The sequence below is a fragment of the Primulina tabacum genome, chromosome 6 (genome assembly GCF_025594145.1).
Source record: "Primulina tabacum isolate GXHZ01 chromosome 6, ASM2559414v2, whole genome shotgun sequence".
NCBI lineage: Eukaryota > Viridiplantae > Streptophyta > Magnoliopsida > Lamiales > Gesneriaceae > Primulina > Primulina tabacum.
In genome coordinates, this window is record NC_134555.1 from 13,830,951 (window position 1) to 13,850,034 (window position 19,084).

Genomic DNA, 19,084 nt, shown 5'->3' on the forward strand with positions numbered 1-19,084 from the left:
ACAGCAGAACGGTGTTGCTGAAAGGATGAATCGAACCATCCTAGACAAGGTTAGATGTATGTTGAACTTTGCAAACCTTGGGAAACATTTCTGGGGGGAGGCCATTGCAACATCTGACCGTATCATAAATAGGTCACCATCCATAGCATTAAATTTCAAGCCACCAGAAGAGGTCTGGACAGGAAGACAAGTTGACTATATAAACTTAAGAATTTTCGGATGTCCAGCCTATGTCCATGTTAATGAAGGAAATTGGAGCCCAGATCAAAGAAATGCGTGTTCTTAGGTTATCCAGATGGCGTAAAGGGTTACAGATGTTGGCTCGAGGATGAAAACAAGTCAAAAGTGATCATAAGAAGAGATGTGGTGTTCAATGAGCAAGAGATGCTGAAAACGGAACCTGCAACTATAATATATAATAAGGAGCAACTAAACAATTACCCCAGTGAAGGAAAGGGATCTGACTATGAGGTGGGACAGCAACAAGAAGTGAAGGTTGAACATGCACAAACATCTTAAATGACACAATCTGAGGACCAATCGAGTTTGAGCCAATACCAGCTGGCAAGGGACAGAAGGAGAAGGGAGATCAGACCACCTATTAAGTATGGATATGCTGATATGTCTGCCCAAGCATTGTCTGCCGCTGTTACATCCATAAATAATGAGCCTAGCACTTATCGAGAAGCTATGAATGGTAGTGAAAGTGAGCTGTGGCAGTTAGCAATGGATGAGGAGATCAAATCTCTACACAAGAATGATACTTGGATCCTTGTGGACAAGTCAGATAACCAAAAGTTAATCGGATGCAAGTGGGTCTACAAGATTAAAGATGAAATTCCCGGAGTTGAAAGGACAAAATACAAAGCCAGACTAGTAGCCAAAGGATACACCCAACGAGAGGGAGTCGACTTCAATGAAATATTTTCACCCGTGGTAAAGCACACATCCCTCCGAGTCCTAATTTCCATGGTAGCAGTCCATGACCTTGAGCTGCAACAAATGGACGTAAAAACAGCGTTTCTACATGGTGAACTAGAAGAGACAATATATATGTCACAACCGGAGGGCTATGTGAAGGAAGAAATGAAAACAAGGTTTGTCTTCTCAAAAGATCCTTATATGGGCTGAAACAATCACCTAGGCAAAGGTACTTGAGGTTCGACAATTTTATGGTTGACAATGGATATCTAAGAAGCCATTATGATAGTTGCTTCTATCATAAAAGACAGAAAGGTGGGACCAGAGTTTATCTCGCGTTATACGTGGATGATATGCTAATTGCAAGCAATAGTGTGATGGAAATTGACTCTTTAAAGGATCTCCTAAGTTCTGAGTTCGAAATGAAAGACTTGGGTCAAGCCTCAAAAATTCTGGGAATCGATATATATAGAAACATGGAAAGGGGGTTGTTATATATCACACAACAAGGATACATTTCAAAAGTTCTCAATAAATTCAACATGTTGAATTCTAAATCAGTAACTACTCCCATTGGTGCACACTTCAAACTGTCAACTGAACAAAGTCCTAAATTTGAGGATGAAGTATCTGATATGAAGAAAATCCCTTATTCAAGTGCTACTGGAAGCATAATGTATGCAATGGTCAGCACTCGGCCTGACATTGCATATGCTTCAAGTCTAATCAGTAGATATATGTCCAATCTGGGCCGTGAGCATTGGCGTGCTGTGAAGTGGGTCTTGAGATATTTAAAAGGGTCTTATGAAGTTGGGTTGAATTACAGTGATAAATGGAATAAATGTGAGAAGGTGTTTGGGTACGTGGATTCTGATTTTGCAGGAGATAAAGATAAAAGAAGATCACAAACCGGATATGTTTTTACATTATACGGGAACATGGTTAGTTGGAAATCAACACTTCAACCAATTGTAGCTCTATCTACCACTGAATACGAGTATATAGCAGCAACTGAAGCATTCAAAGAAGCTTTGTGGATCAAAGGCTTGGTTGAAGAGTTGGAAGAAAATACAACTAAGGCTGTGGTTTGGTGTGATAGTCAAGGGGCGGTACAACTGGCCAAAAATCCGGTTTATCATGAGAGGACCAAACACATTGAGGTAAGATTTCATTTCATACGAGATGTGGTGTCTGAAGGAAAAATCAAGATTCAGAAAATTGCCACTGAGGACAATCCTGCTGACATGCTAACCAAGGTGGTGACTGGTATAAAGTTTCAACATTGCCGAGCACTGCTCAGAGTTGGTAGACCACCTTAGATGAAGAAGTGACAGAACCAGGAGGAAGGAGATGGAGTTAATGCATCGTTCAGGTGGAGGCTTGTTGACCATTGACCGATGTATTATATCCAGCTCTCAAAAGCATGAACAGGTCAACTCGAGTCAAGATGAAGATTGATAGGATGGATAGTTGGCTAAATAAAGGATTAGCAGTTAAGAAGTCGTTACCCACTTGACTTGTATATATGTAGGGCTGATGTAATAAATGTGTAGGTCTCTTTCGGGTTTCTATCATTCCAGCTTGCATCTGCAATTATTTTCATCTTCTTGACAGAAGCTTTCCCTCTGTAAATTCAATTTTGTGAATATGAATAAGATCGATTGCTCCTGGATCTAAAGTGGATGTAGGCTATTGGCCGAACCACTATAATTCTTGTGTTTCTCAACTTATGCAACAAGATTCTGAATTCTTCGTTTTAGCGTGTTTGATTGAGTTCTTGGATTCTTCATAATCGAGAAGTGCTGTGATTATTTCACAACAGGAACAATTATGCGATTCATGATCTTAATGGAGCCACATTTGCCTATAAGCAAGTTCTTGAAAAACAAACCAAGGAGCTATTCCTCACTTTCCATTGCTTCTGCACTAGGAAAGATGTAAAGCTGGAATCAATACTGCTCTTTGTTTTCGACCAGCGCTATATGCGATAATCTAATCGTCCGTCGTTCTTTTCAACAGATACAGTGCTTTGATGTGGTGCTGGAGGATACCGATGTACCGAAAGCTATAACAGAATACGTTGCACATGGTGCAATCGAAAACTTAGTTCTTGGAGCATCCCGACATGGCTTTATCAAGTAAGTTCCTGGTCTTGCATTGATATATGTCATACTACTACCTCTTTTATTACAAGGGGCTCAATGCGCAATAAGGTGCCTTTGTGTCATGAAGTCTAGGCGCAAGGCGAGACTTGTGCCTTTAAATGCACCAAGACTCATTCTTCATCCCCAAGGTGCATGCTTAATCGAAGGCTGCACCATGATTTTTCATTTAGGCAAAAGGACTCAGCCTGATTGAGCGTTGTGGGCTTGTATTAACTATTGTAAGTGGTAACCACTAGCTCAACAACATTCTTTGTTTCGACAGACGATTGAAAACCGTAGACATTCCCACCAGTGTCTCCAACAGCCCACCAGATTTTTGTACAGTTTACGTCATCTCGAAGTCAAAGATCTCTTCCGTGAGAAATGCTTCTCGTCTTGCGCCATTCACGTCCCCTCTTGCATCTCAAATACACAAAATGCAGGAGAAGGATAATGATAATACTTCCGCTGACCAGCACCCTAAACGTTTGCCTAGTGTGAGATGTTTGTCTTTGTTTGATTCATAAACAATGTTACGTTTTGTCGTTTATTTTGTTTATGAGCTCATGAAACGTTGAACAGGGAGAGAAAAGACACCGCCGAAGTCTGTAGTTGATGACCCTGATATAGTCAAGTAATATTCTGTTCCTTTTTTTCTAATATTAGAGTTTAATATTTTATACCATTAAAGTATCCTACAATATCTAGACGAAATATTCCAAGTCCTTAATAAAGAGGTTGAAGGAAATAATATATTCACACACTTCATTAGTTGAAGGATACATCAATATATACACCTATAGAATTCTAAAATAGATAGCTATCCTAATTGAGAGGATTACAAAAATATACGGAGGATAATCTAATTTAGCTAATTATCCTAAAAGAGAAGATTACAATAAAATCATACTAATTAACAAAGATTGAATAAGATATGTTAGCCTAATAGGCCCCCTCAAGTTGGTGCTCCAACGGTGACACCAATCTTGAATGAAAGATCCTTGAGCCGATAGCGAGCAAGTGGCTTGGTTAGTGCATCGGCCAGCTGATCAGCAGAGAAAACATGAGATACTCTGAGATTTCCATTCTGCACGAGTTCTCGAACAAAATGATAGTCCAAAGCAATGTGCTTCATGCGAGAATGAAATACCAGGTTTGCACATAAGTACGTTGCACCAATGTTGTCACTGTAAAGCGTCGGTGGAGAACTGACAGAGACACTAAGTTCATCAAGGAGAGAACGAATCCATTGAATTTCTGCTGCAGTCGATGCAATGGCCCTATATTCAGCTTCTGTGGAAGAGCGAGCAACCGATCTTTGTTTCTTAGAACTCCAAGAGATTGGATTAGGACCAAGAAAAACAACATAGGCACCTGTAGATGTCCGATCATCTGGATTACCAGCCCAATCGACATCACAGAAAGCGTGAAGTGACAATGAGGCATGGCATTGCAAGCGAATGCCATAAGTTCTTGTACCATTTAGATAGCGAAGAAGACGCTTAACCGCACCCCAGTGAGTGGCTGTGGGGGCATGCATAAACTGAGATAGCTTGTTGACAGCAAATACAATGTCAGGACGACTGATGAGCAAATATTGTAAACTACCAACTACTTGTCGATAGAGGGTTGCATCTGCAGGCGGTGACCCGTCATTAAGGCACAGAGAGGAGGAAGTGGCCAAAGGCGTTTGTACAGGATTAGAAGTGTCCATTTTGTGCTTGGAAAGAATGTCGAGTAGATATTTCTGCTGAGTAAGGCGTAGGCCTCCAGAACAACAAACAACCTCAACGCCAAGGAAGTACGATAGGTGGCCCAGATCCTTGATTGAAAAACGAGAACCCAACTGCTGAACAAAATTTTGGATGACCGAAGTATCATTTCCTGTGAGGATCAAATCATCAACATATACAAGGAGATACATAGTGGTGGTTGAGCGCCGATAAATGAAAAGGGAGGTGTCAGATTTTGAATTTGTAAACCCAACATCAAGAAGAAATTGACGAAGTTCATGGTACCAAGCACGAGGTGCTTGTTTAAGACCATAGATGGCTTTACGGAGACTGCACACATGAGAGGACAAATCTGGAGCAACAAAACCCAGAGACTGAGCCATATAAACCTCCTCATTCAAATGGCCATGTAGAAATGCATTATTAACGTCCATCTGACGAAGAGACCAACCACGAGAGACAGCTAAAGAGAGAAGTACACGTACTGTCGTTGGTTTAGCCACCGGGCTAAAGGTTTCATGATAGTCAACTCCCGGGCGTTGATGGAAACCCTTTGCGACGAGTCGAGCCTTGTAGCGATCAACTGATCCATCAGGGTTTCGTTTAATACGAAAAACCCATTTGCAACCAACAAGATTTTAGGAAGGATTTGGAGGAACCAAGTCCCAGGTTCTATTGCGAAGAAGAGCATTGAATTCTTCAGACATAGCGGCACGCCACCGAGGGTCTTTTAAGGCCTGGGTGTGAGAGGTTGGTTCAGAGTCAGCTGGGAGGGTGGTAATGGTGAGGCTGTACTTGGGATTTGGTTTGAAGATGTTGTGTTGTGACCGAGTGACCATTGTGTGTTGGGATGGGGGTGGTGGTGTTTGAACAGGTGGTTCTCGGAGAGGAGAAGTTGGTTGGATGGTAACAGGTGAGGAATTTGTTGAAGCTGTCTCGGGTAGGGTTGGGTGAGAAGATGGAGTTACGGTCACGATGGTGGAATTGGCAGGTTGAGTGGTTGGTGAAGGGCGACCCGGCACGACAGCCTCCTGAACCACCACAGACGGTGGCACATCCTGTGGTCTACTATGAGAAGAAACACTAGCCGGAGAGGACGAGGGAAAAGGAAACTCAGATTCGACAAAGACAACATGCCGGGAGACATAAATTTTATGAGAGGAAAGCTCATAACAAAGGTACGCACTTTGAGTGAGAGAGTAACCTAGAAAGACACATGGGAGTGATCGAGACTCCAATTTGTGGGATGTGTATGGGCGCAGCCAGGGATAACAGAGACACCCAAAGACTCGGAGTCGAGAGAGGTTGGGAGGAGTGCGATAGAGGCACTCAAAGGACGACATCATGGAGAGATTGTGTTTGGGCATACGGTTAATAAGATAGACTGCCGTGGCAAAGGCAAATGGCCAAAATGAGGAAGGAATAGAAGCTTGTTGAAGTAATGTGGAACCTGTTTCGACAATGTGGCGGTGTCGGCGTTATGAAAAACCATTATGTTCTGGTGTGTGTGGGGGAGTGGTCAGGTGCGATATACCATGAGTTTGGAGAAAGGTTTTGAGGGCAATATATTCTCCGCCATTATCTGTATAGAGAGTGATGAGGGGTTTGTTGAATCGTTTTTCGACAATGAATTTAAAGCATTTAAATACAGGGAGGACATCAGATTTATGTTTGAGGGGATAGAGCCAAATATATTTGGTATAATGATCGAGAAAAACTACGTAGTACTTGTAACCATCATAAGAGACTATCGGAGAGGTCCAAACATCCGAAAAAACCAATTCAAGTGGAGAGTTGGAGCGAAGAGAAGAATCATGAAAAGGTAATTTATGACTTTTATTGCAGTGACAAGAATTACAATTGAAGTCGAGTGACTGCCTAGGGGGGAAAGACACTAGCTTAGAAGATAACAAATGACGCATAACTTTATTGGACGGATGACCTAGACGATTATGCCATAAGGAAAAAGACACATGAGACAGCGGAAAGGCTAGTGGTGATGTTGTCTTTCCCGAAGACGGAGACCAAGAGTAGATGCCGTCTTTAAGTGGTCCTTGATGGAGGATGGCCCTCGTGCGGGAATCCTTCACCTGAAAATGGGTCGGAGTAAAAACAACAATGACATTGTTAGTGGTACATAGTTGGGAAACAGATAAGAGATTTTTGTGCATTGACGGTACACAAAGAGCATTAGAAAATTTAAGGGATGAAGGATTGTATGATGGAGAAAGAGAGCCGGTATGTGTTATTTTCAAACCTGCGCCGTTACCAACGACTACATCATCAGACCCAATATAAGGAGAGTGAAAAGAAAGGTTAGCAAGATCTGTGGCCACGTGATGGGTGGCGCCTGAGTCTAGAATCCAATCAGAAGAAGCTGAAGTATGGGCAGCAGTATGGGCGGCAGCATGGGCCTGAGGGCTAGCATATGGCACCTTGGTGGGAGGCTGCGAAGGTGCATAGTGTTGCCACGAAAGGGATTTGAGATTTGGACATCTCTTGGCAGAGTGTCCTTGCTCGTCACACAGCTGATAGCGTCCGAGGTAAGGGCGAGGAGTACGTTGAGTCGGTGGTTGCGATGAACGATGAGCCCATGCACCTGTAGATCGAGAGTGACTGGTGTTAGATGGGTTGGACGCGCGGTAATTTGGCTTGTGCGATGTGGCAGCCTTGGCGATGGTGTTGGCAGTGGCCGGAAGATGGATGTGAATGTCCTTTTTAGCAGCGAGAAAAGCTTCATGATTGAGAAGTTTTTCATGCAATTCTTCAAAAGAGATGGCTGTCTCTCGTGCTTGTATGGCTCGGGCTAATTCTCTGTATTCATCGTCAAGGCCTTCAAGAATTTTAATAGTAAGATCTTCAATATCAACGGGAGCATTCATCAAGGAAAGTTCATCTGCTTTTGTTTTGACATTTTGCATAAATTCAGTGATTGTCTGGGATCCCTTCATCGGGTGGCTGATTTGTGTTTTTAGTTGCGTTATGCGACCACGAGTTGGTTTGCCATATGTGAGAGCAAAAGTGGAGCAAGCATCAGAGGATGTACGGGCAGTCACGATAAACGGGATTAATGAAGGAGATAATGAACCAATAATAGCATTCAAGATGAGTTGATCTTGACAGATCCAGTCGTGATGTGCGGGATTGACAGTGGGAACACCATTGACCGTGATGATGTGCTCAGGACACGGGTGAGTGCCATCAACAAATCCGAGCAGATCATAGCCGGTGAGAAGGGTGGTAAACTGTAGGCGCCATGAAAGATAATTTGAAGCTGTCAACTTTAATGGAGCTTGTGCAGCAATATTAAACGATATGATGGGGCGTGATGCTGTGGTATTGGCATTTCTGCTGACACTACGTGTGACCTCAGAAAAGGAGTCATGAGTCGGTGAAGACATTGGATAGGCTTTGGGCTGGGAAAAAAAAATGGAGGAAAGGTGAAAGTGAAGCGGTGGGTTTTGTTTGCTAAAACTTGATTGGAGCTTGAGCTAGTTGCTCTAATACTATAAAGAGGTTGAAGGAAATAATATATTCACACACTTCATTAGTTGAAGGATACATCAATATATACACCTATAGAATTCTAAAATAGATAGCTATCCTAATTGAGAGGATTACAAGAATATACGGAGGATAATCTAATTTAGCTAACTATCCTAAAAGAGAAGATTACAATAAAATCATACTAATTAACAAAGATTGAATAAGATATGTTAGCCTAATACTTAATACACACACACACAAACATATGTTACACAGGTCTCCATTTCCAAGGGGAAGAGGGTACACAGGAAACTGGATAGGGGATCTCTCAGAAGCCGATACTGATATATCATTCATAAGCTCTGAAAGGCAAAGCACAGATCGAGTTTCAGGTGTGCTTTTCGATAACTTTGACTCATGTCGGACCTCGAGGGTGTCAACCAGCTCTGATAGTAGCTTGGGATCAGTCCGCTCAGGGGCTAAGGGGAGTGAATTCAGTTCTTTCACCGATTTTTCGTCATCGTCTGTCGAAAATGTAAGTAATCGTGATTCCAGATGTTGATGTTGGTAAATGTTCACAATCATAAACAATGCTTGTATATTTTGATCGTTGTTGTATACTAAACAATAGAAATAGAATAATATACAATACAACATAAACAAACTAGATTTACGAGATTGGAACTTTATTAGTGAATATATAATAATTTAATATACCATCATCTCTGCATGCAGATGATTATAGGAAGCACCTTCTATAACTAAATCACCATAAAATTGTCTCATATATACTTCATAATCTCATTATTATTAAATCTGATCCTAAAATATATTCTTTGATTCTAACAATGATCCAGGATGACGTTGAAGCCGAAATGAGAAGGCTGAAGCTAGAGTTGCAGAAAACTATGGATATGTACAGCACTGCATGTAAGGAAGCTCTAACTGCTAAACAAAAGGTTGTATCAAGGGCATTTGATTTGATTGTTCTATGACAGTGTAAATAGGTTTTTAAAATGATTTTATATGCAGGCAGTGGAACTTCATCGGTGGAGATTAGAAGAAGAGCGAAGACTAGAAGAAGCTCGACAGGGAGAAGAAGCAGCACGAGTTACTGCTGAACAAGAGAAAGCTAAATATAAAGCAGGCATGGAGAATGCTCAATCAGCTCAGAGAGTTGCAGAAATGGAGTCCCAGAAAAGAGTTAGCATAGAAATGAGCGCACTTAAAGATTCAGAAAAGGAGAGAGCAGTAAATATATCACCATTAAGATACAGAAGACGCACCATTGAAGAAATCGAAGAGTCTACCGAGTATTTTGCTGAACCTCGTAAAATCGGTGAAGGTGGCTATGGTCCGGTCTATAAGTGTCACCTTGATCATACTCCGGTGGCAATTAAGGTCTTGCGTCCCGATGCTGCTCAAGGAAGATCACAGTTTCAACAAGAGGTAATGATAGTACTTCTGCAACCGTGTTCTTTGACCATTTCTGAGCGCACCCGCATTTGCGAGTGTTATAACATCCATCACCTCATCAAAAATCGTAGGGTCCACATGCCACATATACATTACATTAACACATCTATTCTCCCACATTCATTTTAACATTCACACTCATTATTTGTAGGTCCCGTTGTCCACTAATTCATCTTATTCTTACTTTAAATTAAATAAATTCAATTTCCAAATTTTTAAAAAATTTAAATTATTATTATTTTATATTAATAATAATATGTTTTTATATATTTAGTACGTAAAATAATTTAATTTTATGAGTGTCACTTATTTCAAATTAAAAATTTATTATAAGCCTAAAATAAAACGGTACAACATATAATAATAAATAACACTTGCTATAAAAATAAAAGAAAATAAATTAAACTTAAGAGAAGATGCAAAATACTAATTCAAGGATTGTTGTTGTATTGTGACCAAATATGTTCAACTAAGTCGGCACGAAGTTGGTGATGGACATGAGTTTCACGTATTTCGGAATTTGTTCGGAGATATTCATGAAATCCTCGGTTTGAGCCCTGGACGGGTTGTGCGGGTTCGTCACCTTCATCGTTGTACCAATTTGTCACGTGAACCGTCGCTAAATGTCCAATTTTATTAGAAAATAACCGGACAGAGGGGCGTTCATAAAATATAAAATATAATTAAAATAATTCAAAACACGTGGGACCCGCGTGTCAGCAAATCAGCGACGGTTTCTAAAAAGCAAACTGACACAGGGGCGTTCAAAAAATTGAACTCCCCATACCCTCTCCATTGTGAGTGGGCGTTATCGTCTTTTCAGGAGAGATAACACTGGCCCCCTCACATGGCAACTTCGGTTTAGAATTGCTACAGAGATAACCACAGGCCTACACTTTATCCACCAGACAAAGCCAGAGCCTTTGGTCCATCGAGACCTTAAACCGGGAAACATTCTTCTCGACCAGAACTATGTGAGCAAAATTGGTGATGTTGGATTGGCAAGACTCGTCCCTCCTAATGTAGCAGATGGTGTAACACAATACCGAATGACATCAACAGCTGGAACTTTCTGCTATATTGATCCTGAATATCAGCAAACTGGCATGCTTGGAGTGAAATCGGACATATATTCGTTAGGGGTCGTGCTTCTACAAATACTAACAGCAAAACCAGCAATGGGCTCAACTCACCATATTTCACGGGCGATTGAGAAGGGGACATTGGTGGAGATGTTGGATTCTTCAGTTCCAGATTGACCTGTAGAAGAGACCTTAACAATTGCAAAACTTGGAATCCAATGTGCAGAACTAAGGCGGAAAGACAGACCAGACCTTGAAAGATCGTTTTACCAGAGATTAATAGATTGAGAGAATTTGCTGAAGAAAACATGACTCATTTTCTGGTGGCTACAAGTGCAGCTCCACCGAGTCACAACCTTGCTGCTACTACTAAGGTCAGTTACTTGGACCATTTACAACTTTTAGTTAATTCTTCACAACTGACTATGCATGGAAATAAAGGTCAATTTTAATCATTTTAGTGGGAATACTATCCAGTATCTGCCGAAAACTGTTCTTGGGTATATGGAATTAATTGCTCAATAGAGGTCCAAGAATATATAAAAAAGAAAAAACACTTTATATTCAATTCTACAAAAAAATATATATAATTCTTCTCAATCAAATTAGGGGACTTTTAAATTTAGTAAACTTGGTTTGTTTTCTAAATAACAATAAAAAAATGTACAAAATTTCTACAACAAATCAAGAGTGACCCTCAACCACACTTCAAAGGTAGCAATCCAAAGCAGAGTTCAAGTTATGCATCTCTACCAGGAGCTAACTGAAGGTATATGTACATATGATATAAAACTAATCTTCAAAACCAGAAAGTATCCTTTCTGTCAAGATAATTAATGGCATCTAACTCGCTTTCCATTTTTTCACGTTTTCCCACAGAGGCTACCACCAAAAGTTTGCTAGAAGGAAAATTGACAAAATCTTGGAAAACAATCAGCAATGAACTAATAGTCAAATTGCCTCGTATATTTTTCTTTTAGTGATTATTTATAACATAACTATATTAGACAAAATCGAGCTCGCGCTTAAATGATGTGAAGCTTATTTTATGCAATACAGGTATAGCTAGAGATACTGATCATGTTTGTTCCTGGACAAGCAGGAGGCCTTTCTATTGCCATTGTTTATAGTTGGAATGAAACTAAATGTGTTGATTCATGCTGCAGTCAAACTCTGATTGTAAATAGTTAGTATGAGGCTCTCATATTATGTCATTGACTCATTCATACATACAACAAAAAAAGAGAGTATATTCAGAATATGAGAATAGAATTTTAAATGCTAATACTAAGAAAATGGATATTAGATTTCAATTAATTTGACCCCAGTGAAGTTATCAGTATAGCTTGGTGTGAAAAGTTAGAAACTAATTTTTCCTTTATAGGCCACATTTATCCGGCTCTTTCAGTGGCACAAGGAAGAGGACTGAAATTGTTGTTAAAACTAATTAATTTATTCAACATCTCTGTTGCGCCGGATGTGAAATAGAACGATTCTCTCGACTTCATTTAACCACTTGCAAATATTTGAAGAAGTAAAGTTACCGCTCAAAAAATGTGCCCCAAACATGCTGATGAATTCATAATAATATAGAACTAAAGTAATTGTCTTGCCTCTAAAGCAACTAATCCGTCCCCTTTGGTCCTTTTGTTTACCATATTCACATATGACACATGATGGCATGCACTACATCAGCTAGTTTCCCTATATCGCGTGTAACTAAAAAGAGATCCATGAAAGTATTAGAATATGTGCTCAGCAAGTCAACTTCTGGCTTGAGATTTTATTGACTCTAATGTAAAACAATATTTATTTTAATAATATTTTACGGTTTTATCCAATAATGGTATTCTACCTTGTCTGTATATTCATGTAAGATGCATTGATAAAGTCATTGAATATACAGTAGGTACCATGAGGTCTGCTTCGCAACGTAAGATCATGAAACTCATTAGGAAGTACACTGGATATTTTAAGCAGGTTTCTATTCAAATCTGATGGATCGGTTCGGGCATGTGTGAGGGTGCTTCAAACACAATACTCTCAATGAGTTGCAATAGTTCGTGTTCTAAAAATGTACACATCGATGAATTAGATCGAGATTGGTTTCAAACCAAGCGGAAAACACTCGAAGTAATAATTCGTTAAGAAAAACTGAAAGATTTTAAAAACTAAAGACTTCTATAAACTGATCGACTGAAATATTGGAAATCAGTTCTGGCCTCTATCAGTTCAGCGATGGACAGAACTGAACTGATCAAGTCAGTTTAAAAAACAGAGTTAAGCAGTTAATACACAAGATATGTTTATGGATGTTCGGAGACTTAAACTGCTTCTACGTCACCCATTCTACCACCTCGGGTAGGATCTACTAGAAGACTTTGATTTATAAAACACCCTTGTACAAATCCACCCAGCTTAGGACTTACCCACTGCCTAACTGTACTCCTAGTCTAGACTAAAGACATAATCTTCCAGCCAACGCTTGTTTAACGTCTATGTGTCAAAGACTACATATACAAGTTTTACATTTTTTTTCAAGACGATATTTGAGTGGTGGTGTGTGTGTGTGTGAGAACTGATATCTGAAAACAACCCGAAATGTTTCTCACACACTGAGGGAAATAAGCTTCTACACTAAGCTGATATAACTTGAAGTGCTCCCTCGACTGGGCTGATTACTTCTTTGTAAACTGATATACAATAAGCGTGCCCTTTCTTTTCTCTCTTGTTTTTCCACCTCTGTCTTTGTTGATGGTCTTGGTCTGTATTTATAGCAGTAATGCGACCTTACATTAGGACTCATCACATGTGATCGTTGCAGCTTGAATGCGTTCCTTGAAATTTGTGTCTCGACTTTTCCGACAGCCATTCTGGAACATTTTGACTTTAAACTTTGCTGCAACGTCCATTATTATACTATTGATAGTACAATTGTTTTTCCTTAATATGCGCAGCTGGATTCCACCTTTGATAAGCTTGTCGTTTTCTGCAAACTGATTGATTCCGAACTGATGCTCTGACTGGTCAGTTGAACTGGTATTCAGTTGGGCTAGTGAAATCAGTTGACTCTTCAATTGAACTGATTTCACTCTTTCAATTGAACTGGTCAGCTGGATTCTTCATCAGTTGGTCCAGCTTCTGAAGGTCTTCTGCAGAACCACCTATCAACTGGACAATCAGTTGACTGGTTTACAATATATAAGTTGAACTGATTCAGTTTCGCGCAATCAGTTGGCTTTTCAGTTTACGTCTTTGATAGCTTTAGTTTAGGTATTAGTAACTGGTCAGTTCGTGAAACGTCTACTCATTTAAAAATACGGAAATATTTTTTTTAAAAAAAGCTCGAATTTTCAAAATATCATTTAAACATTTCGCAGGCATGCGCTGTACAGAAAAATATAAGATTTAAAAATGATCTTAAATATTTGACAGTAAAAATAACGCAGTTTAAAAAAAAACCAAACTCGTCTAATATCATACGTAAACATAAACATATAAAATTTTAAAATCATCAACGTAAGAAAATGTTGGTATGCTCTCAAAACTCGTAAATCATAATGCAGAAAACTTGCGGTCCTCGGGTCACCACACTAGAGCTGCCTACTCAGAGTTCAGCACCTCCAGTCTTCTCAGCATCAAGCTCACCTGCATCACACACGTCTAGTGAGTCTAAAGACTCAACACACCTGTACCAGTAATAACAAGTACATATACGTAGCACACAGCAGTGAAAAATAGCATAATCAACATACATTTCATGTCTGCAGTAAAAATCGTATAAGTAAACGTGTCCTTTCAAAACATGGTAATAATCATAGCATATATCATCGTATCAGCACATACGTGTTAAATCATGTCATCTTAAACGTATACATTTTCTTTTAATTGAATTTGTTCATTAGTTATGACTTTCGTATCAGCTCTATTCGATGGATCCATCTATAAAACTGTGGTACCCGGCAGCGGGGACATCAGCGTCAGCATTACCCGTCCACTGAGCCTTGGCCTCAGCTCATCATATCTCATGTCATCGTATACATATACATCGTCAGTCACAACCAATTCTCATCCTTCAAAAATATCATCATATTCACCACTTAATAAAAACATGCATATACATAGCTTTTCCTTTAAACCAAGCATGCAATGTATTTATCGTAATTACGTAAAAATCATGAACATGATGCATAAACATTTAAAATATTAAATTTTTGTGCTCAGGGTACTGACATGACCAAAATCTCACCCGGGTGCAAAATGACCATTTTACCCGTAGAACCCAAAAATTTCCATTTTTTCCCTAGACGTAAAATTCCATGTTTTTGACATTTTCTTAATTCCATTGTCTCTAATATGTCCCAAATAATTATTTAAGTCTACAAGAATTTTTTCATATTTTTATTTGGCTTAAATCAATGAATTTTAAATTAATCTTTAAATATAACATATTAATGCGTTTTAATTCCGAATTAAACCAAACCTTAGTATAAAATTTCCAAATTAAAAAATTAGACTTCTAATAATTATTTGATCTTAAATATAATAGAAAGCTTAAATCTAAGCGTTTCAATTAATTCTTTAATTAACGTTTTGTGCGGCGATTAAATCTCGGATAAATCCAAAACTCATTATTTTGATCCGAAACTTACCAAACTCTTAAAAATGTCTCAAAAAATATTTAAAATCATTCCTAGACGTAAACTCGAGCTCATTTTACAATTTAACCAATTCGTTTTAAAACTTTGACCAGAGTTCCGGTTTTAAAACGAATCGAATATAAACTTAACCAATTTTTTTAACTTCTTACGACACATTATAAACACTTAAAAGGTCCTAAAACCATTAAAACCAGACCCCAAAACTTTCGAAGAATGGGCCATCCTGCTGCTGGAAATTCGCTCTTTCCTAAATACACGTTCCTAATACATACATTACTTCCATTCTACGCGTCCTAGCCCGCCACCGATGAAACCAGCTACTAGACCACCTCACTAAGACAGCTCTAAGACCCCTCTGGACCCAAAGAACAAACGGCACCAGCCCCATGCAGCTTTCACAACTCCCACAGCCCTTGGCCCCTTGCGAAGCATACTCGAACAACCTCCACGCCCAACACTCGAGCGGCTTCCCGCCTTATCCTAGCTGTGTTCGAACACCTCCTTGACCGTGGTTCAGACCCCTCACGATATGTTTCAGGTCTCGAGATGCCCTTGCACAGCTGTGACTACCCCAACAACCGATCTACTCCTCAAACTTCCGATCCCGCCTACGCTTGATCGTTCACAACTCAACCTCAGCCCTTAGACATCATAACCACGACCTTAACATCACTCAGCAACCCCTTGGCAGTCCCCTTTACATCAAAAGACAAATAAAGCATGAGCACCGCAAGAAACGTGAAATAAAAATACGCAAAACTCACACCGAGACACACACAATTTAGATCGAAAGTTTTTCATGTATTAAACAATCATCAGCATATAAAACGAGTGTGATGCGTAAAAGATGATGCAAGGAGTGCCTTTGATGAGTAAAACGCGAGACGATCGAAGAATGGAGCAACAAGGAAGCGCCGAAGAATTTTCTTTGCAAAAGGGGTGAAGAGGCCGAAGCTTTCAGCTGGTATTTGATGAAACCGAAAGGGTGGGATCCTGAATAATGTGAGTGTCGGTTTGGGAAGGTGATAATGGGTGTAGGGTCAACTATGTAATAATTAAGTGGTTAAAAATTAGGTTAATTAGATTTTATTTTAAATTAAAAAGGAATTAAAAGAATTTAAGCCGAATAAGCTTAAAAATAGGTCATAAATTCAAACACGCTCCCGAAAAATATTTCGTGTTGTAAAGATTTTGAAAATATTATCTAAACCCTCAAAAGTCCCCCGATTTGATAACATTTGCGCACCGTTAAAAATTAAAATCATGCGGATAAAATACCCAATAAATATCATTTTTGAAAAATACACTTAAAAACACCTTGTAATAATTAATAAAAATTAATCATGTAATAAAAATAATTTTTCCGGATAATTCTCCACTCTCCATTCCTCGTTCGAGCGCGAAATACAACTTAAAAAAAATCTAATGCATGAAATTATAAAATGTATGGAATAAATTCTACCATGCATGAATTATGCATAAAATGCCTAAAAATAATTAAACACAAATTAATAAAATAAACATGCATTTTATGCTTTAAAAGTATTTAATAAAATACCAAAGAAATTTAATAATTTGCATGCATTTGGTTCACGTAGACTTTTCGAATTGCGGGACGTTACAGTTCGAAACTGATCAGTTTCAGCTTCCTGCACACTTAGGTAAATCATTAGTAACAAAAAAACAAGTTTTGTTAGCATCAAAATCAAGATTGCGAACATGAAATGTTCCAACAATCTCCCTATTTATGGTGATCACAAAACTTGATCAGTTAAAGCAATTTTAAATTTTTTAAATTTAAAACTGATCTCTCCCTTGTGAGAATAAGAAACAACATTTAAATCCAAAAGAAAATTTTCAGTTCGAGAGATAGCACATATCAGAACAGTTAAAACCTCGCCCTTAATAACGGAATTAAAAACGAGTTTTTAAAACATTTTTCAGTTCGAGTGAGAGAAAGCCGCCCCTCACTAACCGAATTAAAAACGATTTAAAAAAAATTCAGTTCGAGGGAAAGAAAGTTCCCTATCACTAACTGAATTAAAATCGAGTTTTTTTTAAAAAAATTCTATTTCGAGGGAAATAAAGCTCCCCTCACTAACTGAATTAAAAACTCCTCAAGTGTTGGCCGATGGTTCATGTTGAAACTAGATCTATGTATAAACAATCTTCATTTTAAAAATATTTGAAATTATTGTTTTGGCACATCTTTATCTGTATACACATGCTTGTTGCATAGATAAAGTCCTTGAATATATAAATAATAGAAAGAATATGAGATGCTCATATGATGATTATCATGAAACTCATATTTGTAATACTGTATATTCTAAACAGTTCCTAGTCGATTCAGCTGACGTTAAGAAGGATAAAGGCCGCTCGAGTTTGAGACTAGTATCTGCGATGTGAGTACCATATTTCATTGATAGGGGACATTGTGATGTCCTGAACATGCAGCTAGGTTCTCTTTGTAGAGTGCACTGAACAATCATCTATAAAGGACTTTCCAAGTGGTTCTCACTTATCTAGTGGAAACGCCCTAGTTTATGGTTGTACACCATTAGTCCTTATGATCCGGGACAAACATTGAGACTCTATATGCTAGCATTGCACTTTGACTTGTTTACCGACTCATATGGGGTGATCAAGTGGCAAGGTTGGGTGTTTTGTCGAAACATATAGGAGTCGATGCATTGTAGTCGGGGATTCACCGCTTACCTTCGGGTATGGATATCCCTATGTGTATGTAGTTTGAAATCTCTGATCAGAGTGCTGGTGGTAATTATGAAAGAGGTTTCATAGATTACACCATCGATGCAACTACAACATGACACATAGAACCGATTCTTTGGCAACTCTCGATATACCAATAGTTGTCGAATCGGTCGGGATATATGAGATGAATGGACCGTACTGTACGCTAATCATAATTGTATGGTTCTTGCAGGAACTATCATTTGATACCTAAGGAATCATGTAAGTGAAGCTGCTAGGTATTTAACATGATTGGTTAGGTACTATCAGACTTGAGTTCTGACGTTCTTATTATCAAGGAGTTGATAATTAAGAATGAATCAATTGGGGTATGCTCATATAATGACATGTTTAGTCCTAAATCACTTTAAGATGTGAACTCACGGCTAGTTGTATCAATGAACCATTGAGGGCCACACAAGTGCTAACTTTCTAGATCTCGTTGAGAAGAAAAATTAGTTCAATGTGTTAAACGACTTATAAAGGAGTTTATAAGTGCGAAAAGAAAATTAGAAGTATGACTTCTATAAGAGGATTATGGGATATGTAAATTTTAATTTATGGAAGTATTCCTAAATTAAAAGATGACTCAAATAAATAATGTGTTTGAAAATTGTGATGTTCATAAACATTGTTATGAACTAAATTAAATTAATTCAAGTGTTGAATTAATTAAACACTAATAGACCTAGTAGAGCCCAAATAATTAAATTAATTCAAATGTTGAATTAATTAAATCATATTGAGTCTTGTAGAGCCCAATAGAAAATAATTATTCAACTAGTGGGCTTCAGTAAATTCATGTAAGATTTAATTGGTCTCAAATT

At 38.6% G+C, this 19,084-nt stretch overlaps 1 pseudogene; it reads left to right on the plus strand.

The window, feature by feature from the left end:
• Positions 1 to 2,271: 2,271 nt before the first annotated feature.
• LOC142550061 (U-box domain-containing protein 52-like) overlaps positions 2,272 to 19,084 on the plus strand; it is a 31,401-nt pseudogene continuing 14,588 nt past the window's right edge.